Here is a 7,739-nt window from a genome sequence, read left to right on the forward strand (position 1 = left end):
AATGTGAAGAATATGTTGTAATGACAAACATAACATTTTATGTGTGTATCCTGTTATTATGCTTTAATGTTATAACAGTTTGACACAACATCATATTATGTATGCATAACATGTTCACACTTTATATTATGCATTGCTTGAGCATTTTCATGTTTATGTATGCTTGACCATTCTATATGTATGTCCTCTATTTATGTTGGAATGTAGGAATGACAGATAAGGATCAGAAGTGTTGGAAAGACATGACTAAATTAATGATGAAAATTAACAAAAAAGAAATTGACATATTCAACATAGTACACATTAAGGATCATGTTACAATTTAAACATTATTCTCAAATATTCAAGACTTAAATGACTTTTCAATATTGTTTAAATTAGTTTATTTTATATGTAGTCTTATGGTGAGGTTAGTAGGAGTTTTGTTGTCAGATGGAAAGATGACTTAGATGATACTTGGCATCTTCTAGACAAAGATGGCAACATACACCCTGTTAAATACAACAAAAATCTTTAGAGCCCAACTATAGTATCTGGCTGGACTCAGCTCAGAGATTTTTATGGATCAACAGGCAATCATAAATTAACTATGACATATTATGGATTATTGGTTTTCTTGCTGACTGTCTTCAAAAGAAACTCTCAACCACAAACTTTTCCAAAATGGCATTCGTTGTATAAGCAAAATCCTAACTTAGTCGCATTCAAAGTCCTATTGAATCAGTATAAAGTAATGTGCAACAATTTGGTAAGTGATTCAAGACGTTTTGAAATTTAGAAACAATCTTGGATTGAAAATTGTATATTTAATATATCTCACATCAACTTAATCTTAATTTCAGGGCGTGCTAAGTTCTATGTATCCATTCATGAAAAATGAAAATTTCACGCATGTCAATTTGGAAGGGACTGCAGAATGCAACATTGTCTACAATCATTGGAGGAAAACTGTAAAAATAGGCTCTGGATGTTTGCAGCTGAAAAAAAAATAGTTTGGAAGCTGACCAAGAAGTTATTTTGAGTTTCCAAATCCATAAGACAATTTTGCTCTATTCTGGATTAGTATTTAAAAAACTTTTGTATGAATCCATGTTAGCTATTATATATAACTCTTGGTGGTTTCTGATACCACAAATGATGCTTTAGATTATAATTCTATAATTTTGTAAAGTTATTAGCTATCTGAACATCTTTATTATAACAAACATGTATATATTTCCAATTTTATTACATTTGACTTTCATGTATTTCTTTCCATATTATTCCTTGCAAATTGCATGCTTGGGATACTTTCAATTTTTATGGTTGTGTTGGAGGTAATTAATTTTTTGTATCCTTTGCATGTTGTTATTGGTACATTTGTTTCATTTAAATTCAAAATTTGAGACTTCCATGATGTATATAAGTGCATATACCAAAACGACTTCTAATTGCATTATCTACTTCTAATTCTACAAATTTATAAATAATGGATACAAAACATAATGGTTTGCAAAAAACATAAAATACAACTAAAAAATTGAAAGTTTAATCAGTTTGCTCGTGTATTGCAGAGACTCTCATACTAGTATAATACAATGATGAATAAAATTCTCATATATAATTTTATAATTGGAACATAATATTATGCATTTGATTTCATATATATATATATATGTGCACAAAATAATTTTTTTTACAAAATATATTCATGTATAAAATAAATCAAAGCTTCATAAATTACAAAGGTAAATAGAAACGCATAAGCTTATAAGATAAAAAAAAATGAATAAATTTCATAAAACCCATCTTCCTTGGCCTCATTCCCCTATATCAAAATCCTAACACCTCAATTTTTTTAATCACCCTCCTCTAACTCAGTCTCCATCTCAAAACCCAAACTTTCCCATTTTTTTTAATCACCTTCTTCCTCCCTATCTCAAACTCCAACACTACTTTTTTTGCTACTCTGCTCCACCCACTCTACCATCATCTCAAAACCTCAACCCTCCTTTTTTTTCCAGCTACTCTTCTCTACTACACTTCCCTATCTCAATCCCAACCCTCATTCATGATACTTTCATATTTTAATCTATTCTAAAATATGATTAATTATTGTGATGTTTAATTTTTTAAAATTAAAAAAATAAATATATCAATTATTTAAAATTTTTAATACATAAAATAAAAGAATGTTACTGAATTGTGTAAGTAATATAGTTAACTAAAATTTTAATATTTTAAAATATTTATAACTTTACTTCTTTAAATTTAATTAAGATTTCAGAGTTTTTTAAAAATATAATTTGTAGTTAAATTTTTTAATTCTAAATTGCAAAAATATATTTATTGAATAATTTTTTAATTATTTATTAATTACATTTACGTATACATTGAGATTATCAAATTCCATTTAAATATACTATTTTATCTTCTAAAAATATTATCGAACAATAATATAGAAGTTTTGAAATATTTTATCTTTAGTAATTAACAATACATTTTATAAATTAATTAAATAATTTTTTAAAATGTTTTTTGCTACATGGGAACAATGAATGTGTTAATGAAACCAGTAAATAATATTTTTAAATTATATTTTTATATTTTAAATTTATTAGTAAAATTCAATTTAAATTTCATTTTTTTGAATTTATAAGTTGTAGTTATGTTTTGAATTCTTAACTACAACAATATATTTATTATTATTTATCAAGTCTTTTTAATATATACTGGCACTATTGAATTCTGTTTAAATATCTTTTATAAATTTTATTGAACAATAATAAAGAATTTTTTAATAATTTATCTTTTGTAATCAATACTTAATTTATTATTAATAATATAATAAAATAATGTTAATTAATTTTTAATATTATTTTATATTAACTAAAATAATTTTTGACATTTTAAAATTAAAATTTTCAAATGTATACATTTTAATATTTTTATATATTTTAATAATTAAATAAAAATTATGTTCATTAAATTAATTTTTCATAACATATTTTTATTTTTATCAATATATTTTATCATTGAATGAGACAAATAGTTTTGAATAAATTTAAATCTTTTTTACCAAACAACTTTTAGCACAACAGGAGCTTTAAAACCTAAAATAAAATAAAAAATATTAAATAAAATTTACTTTATTTTTAAAGTTCTTCTTTTAAGTTTTAATTTTCTTAAAAAAAAAAAGGTAGGCGAAAAATAATCTCAAATTAGATGAGGCCTTCGTATTGATATAGTTCGAAGCCTGTTGGTTTTTCTAGGAGCCTTTCTTATAACTTTCTTTGACTTCAAGAAATTTTTTTTACTTTAAATTGAGACACCGTCTTCACATCCTAATACTTTGTTCATAAAAAATAAAAAATAAAAAAGAAGAAGAAAGATGTGTTTTCTCGTTTAAATTGAGACACCGTCTTCACATCCTAATTCAGATTAATGGTTTAAATATTTATGTTAAAAATCTCAAAGTACATTTGTCATCCTTCAATAGGTTTTTTCTCATTGGCCTTCGTAAATATGGTAAGGGACATTGGACAGATATATCAAGAAATGTTGTTCGAACAAAAAGTCCAATTCAAGTTGCTAGTCATGTCAAAAAAATTTCCTTCGCCAGTGTCTCACTGAAAAAAAGGAAACGAAAAAGCATCCATGTCCCTCGTGGTATTGATCAACAAAACTACATTCCAACTCCAGATTTTTCAATGCAACAGCAACAACTACTGCACCAAGAACAAGATATGCCACATTTGAATCCACCAAACAATATGTCTAATCAAATGACTGAATTTATCTATTTTAATAATAACTTTTGAATGGAAAATTTGCTAGCTAAAAGCTGCAGATACTATGGTTTAAGTTCTTTTTCTATTTATTGAAAAGGTGATACATATTGTTTAGCTAGCTAGGATTTTTTTACTGCACTGTTTAGCTTGCTGATTGACTAAGATTCTTTATTTTGCGGCTTATAAAATAATTTTCGTTAGAGGATTTTTAATTTTTTATACCTCGTCTTCTTGGTAGAGTAATGAATATTGGTTTTAATAACTTCATTATTGATTAGTCATATTATATCTATATATTGGCTAAAAAAATTATTTATGTATATATTTAGTGAAAATGTACCTATGCATAGTTTAATTACGACAAATATAGACATGACAATGAAATCCGTATCCGTGGGTATCCATTCAAATCTGTCCCAATTTTGACGGGGAATACCAAGTTGATCGGGTACGGATTCGGGTTTGGGGATTATCCGACTCGGGGTCGGGGTCAGGGATGGGGATATCACTACCTGTCCCATACTCATTCCCGTATCCGTCCCGATGATGAAATTATTAAAATTTTATTAATTACTTGTTATTTTTTTTATAATTTTTACATAATTTAATATTTTTTCTTGATGATTTTTGTAGACAAATGCTCTGCAAATGTAAGTAATTATAAATAAATATGTAACAATCAAATTTTTTTAAATCAAATTTTCAATATAATTTTTTTACAATTTTTTTTTACAAATCTAAATCGGGGACGGGAATACCCGAGGGTAACAAATTTTAACCTGTCGGGTATCGGGGACGGGTACGGGTATATATGTTGGGGAGTCTGGGTCGGGGACTGGGGAGGCAATACCCGCCCTGCCTCGTTGCCATGTATAGACAAATAAGACATTTGTAACATTTACTTGGCAACATTGTTAAAAATTGTTGTTATATCTCATTAAGTAAAATTTTTCTAACATTTAAAAATTGTTACCAAATGTAAGCAAATGTGAGGTAAATTTTGAATTACTTTTGAATACTCTTAGACATCGCCTATGGGCCTGTTTGGATGCAGCTCAAAAGATCTTTTATTATCTTATCTACTAGAAAAAGATCTTTTTTATTTTTTAAGAGTGTTTGGTTATTAATTTTTTTTTTGAGCTTTTACAAAAAGTAAAAGCTCTCAGGAGATCTTGTTTTGAAGCTCAGATTTTCAGCTTCTCAAATTTTCTTTTCGGGAATCTATTCCCTAAATAATGTTTGGACAGTTATGTCCTCAAAAATTTCAAAATGACAAAGCATGTCCTCCTCATTTTCTAAACCCTAAAAATTTCTCTCTCTTGTTCCTCACAACGTGCTGTGCGAATTTCTCTTTGGTGCTTCCGATCTGCTTCGTCATCCTTTTCAATCATCCTTGGTCATCTCTTCCGATCATCCTTTGTCATCTCTTCTTCTTCCTTTGTTAGCATCACAGGTTAACCAAGTCTTCATTAATTTCTTTTTCTTCTCATTAAATTTTGAATTGTTATGGATTAGGGTTATGCTTTTGTTTGTTTCATTAAGCTTGTGAAATGTCTCTCAATCAAGTTCCCGTAAAAAGAAAGAAAGCAAAATAGTGTGATAAAAATACTGAGATTATGTTGAAAGTGTGCATAGAAGAGGTGAAGGCTGGAAATAAACCTCACAACCACTTCACTAAGCTTGGTTGGGCAAATATGCAGAAAAGTTCAATAAGGCAACAAATTTGAGATATGAATATAAACAATTCAGAAATAGGTGGGATTCTTTGAAAAAGGAATGACAATTATGGGCTAAGTTTATTGGGAAGGACACAGGTCTTGGCTCGGATGGGGAGAAGAAAACCATTGCAACTAGTGATGAATGGTGGGAAGCCAAAATTCAGGTATGTATTATTCCACGAAAATAGAGTTTTTGTGCAGGCCACTCTTTTGTTCTTTTGTTTTTTATGTGTGATTCTTGACTTTGCGGCCAAAATTGTAGTTGCAGACTGTTTTTTAGAAGCTTGCATATGAAATTTTAGTTGATAATTAGGTTGGTTATTACTTTGTTACATGTTGCAATTGAGGTAGTTTACATGCAAAGAATGAATGTGTTGATATAGTGATGTTTCTTTTAAAACCTAATGAAATACAAATTTATTGGATAGTGTTGTGTTCAAGAAGAGATTGTAATGTGGTGAAGTAGCTGACATCAAATTGAATGGACATTGTTTGTTGCATGTTTATCTACATGGTTTGGTATTGCATAAAGACATGTTTTGTTATCTGTAAATTTATAAAGGAATAGTTCTCTTACTATTGATTCATGTAAATGTACAAAATATAACCAAAGATTGGTCTAATGGGTAAAAATAAGAAATGACTTGTAAGATTATATCCTATAGGAAAATAAATTTGAATTGAATGATATTGATATTGTGTAATTCACACAATATAAGATTTTGTTATTGTTATGATTACTCGTGATAATTTTATTGATGGAGAATTTTTAAAAGAAATTTTCTAAATTTTGATAGTGCTATTATGACCTTAGGAAGCTCTTGAAAGTTGAAAATCAACTCATATAAAAATTGATTCAAAACTTAAAAAATGTAAATGTACAGAATTGAACTAGCTTAATTAATTATTGTATCAATGAGTGCCTATTTTTGTGTGCCATTGTTGATGACCATGCACGGGAATGAGAAAATCTAGATCAAAATTCAAAAGGCCAAGTTAAGCTAAGCATCTAAATGTGAGAGTTTCAAAATGCAAAGTGGGAGTGAGATCCTTTTTCAATGGGGTAGCAGATGCTTCGATCTTATTATTGTCGATTGAGTGAGAACAAAAGCCCCACTTAATTGGTCCTCGAGCCATAGCACCAATGGAACTGAATTTGAGTTAGTTTAGATGTAGAGAAATGAATCTGTTGCTAACTTGTGATAGTACCACTTATGAATGGTTTATTTATTAGATCATGGTGGTGTGTTACATGAGAAAAAAATGAAATGCACCATGCTGGCAATTTGAGGTGCTGTTTGCCATAACAAGGATATACAATTGATGTGTGATTTTATTGTGTTAATTGATTTTTTTAGCTCTCTCTAGAGATGTGTTGTATTGTAGCCTGGTATATTCTTACTCATTTTTAAAAATTGGGAGTCAATGAAGGTTGGCTTAGGCTTGAGGTGCATCAACTAAAAGTTTGGGGTTTGATTATTGTTTGTGATCTTTAGCTGTTAGTAGCAACGGAAGCCCTATTTGAGGCTTGTGAGGAGCACCGCCAATAAATCAGAGGGTAATGGTTCCTTTTGCAATGTTGATGCAATGACCATACCAAAATAACTCCTTATTTTTTTCTTAAGAAAGTTGTATTTTAGGCTAACTACATTGTGCTCTTTTTAGATGTTTTTGGCATGAGGGTAAGATGAGTATGAAGATGCTTATGGTTAATTTATGAATGGTAAATTTGAGTTTCTGAAAAGTTGCTTGTTCTTTATAATGGTAGTTAAATTTTCATGAGCTTTTTGTAATAACATAGCAGGGTAAGTTTGAGTACATGAGTTACTACTTACTACTATCCATTATATTTGGCAATTCTTTGGTATGTTTTGCAAGAGATGGCATAGGCTTTCTTCAAACATTGATGTGTTCTCCAACATGATTTTAAAGCCAATCCAAACTCACACTAGCTAGAATAACTATGATAATAACAAGATGCTAAAGATTATTTAGGTTTAACAGATAAATGCTAAACTAAAAAGAAAAACAAACAAATGCTAGTACTTGAAGAAAAATGGATGCTTGAGTACACAACCATTCACAAGTTAGTTCGAAGTCAATCTTATTCGCATGCATAGTAAAAAATGTACTCAATATATCTATTCCATGGTACAGAGTGCATCTATCCAACAACTCTCTAGCTGAATCTCTTAGAGTCTGTCAACCCAATTAGTTAATGAACCATTATGCAACTATATTTGTTATTTTA

This window comes from Glycine soja, chromosome 16 (genome assembly GCF_004193775.1).
Source record: "Glycine soja cultivar W05 chromosome 16, ASM419377v2, whole genome shotgun sequence".
Classification (NCBI taxonomy): domain Eukaryota; kingdom Viridiplantae; phylum Streptophyta; class Magnoliopsida; order Fabales; family Fabaceae; genus Glycine; species Glycine soja.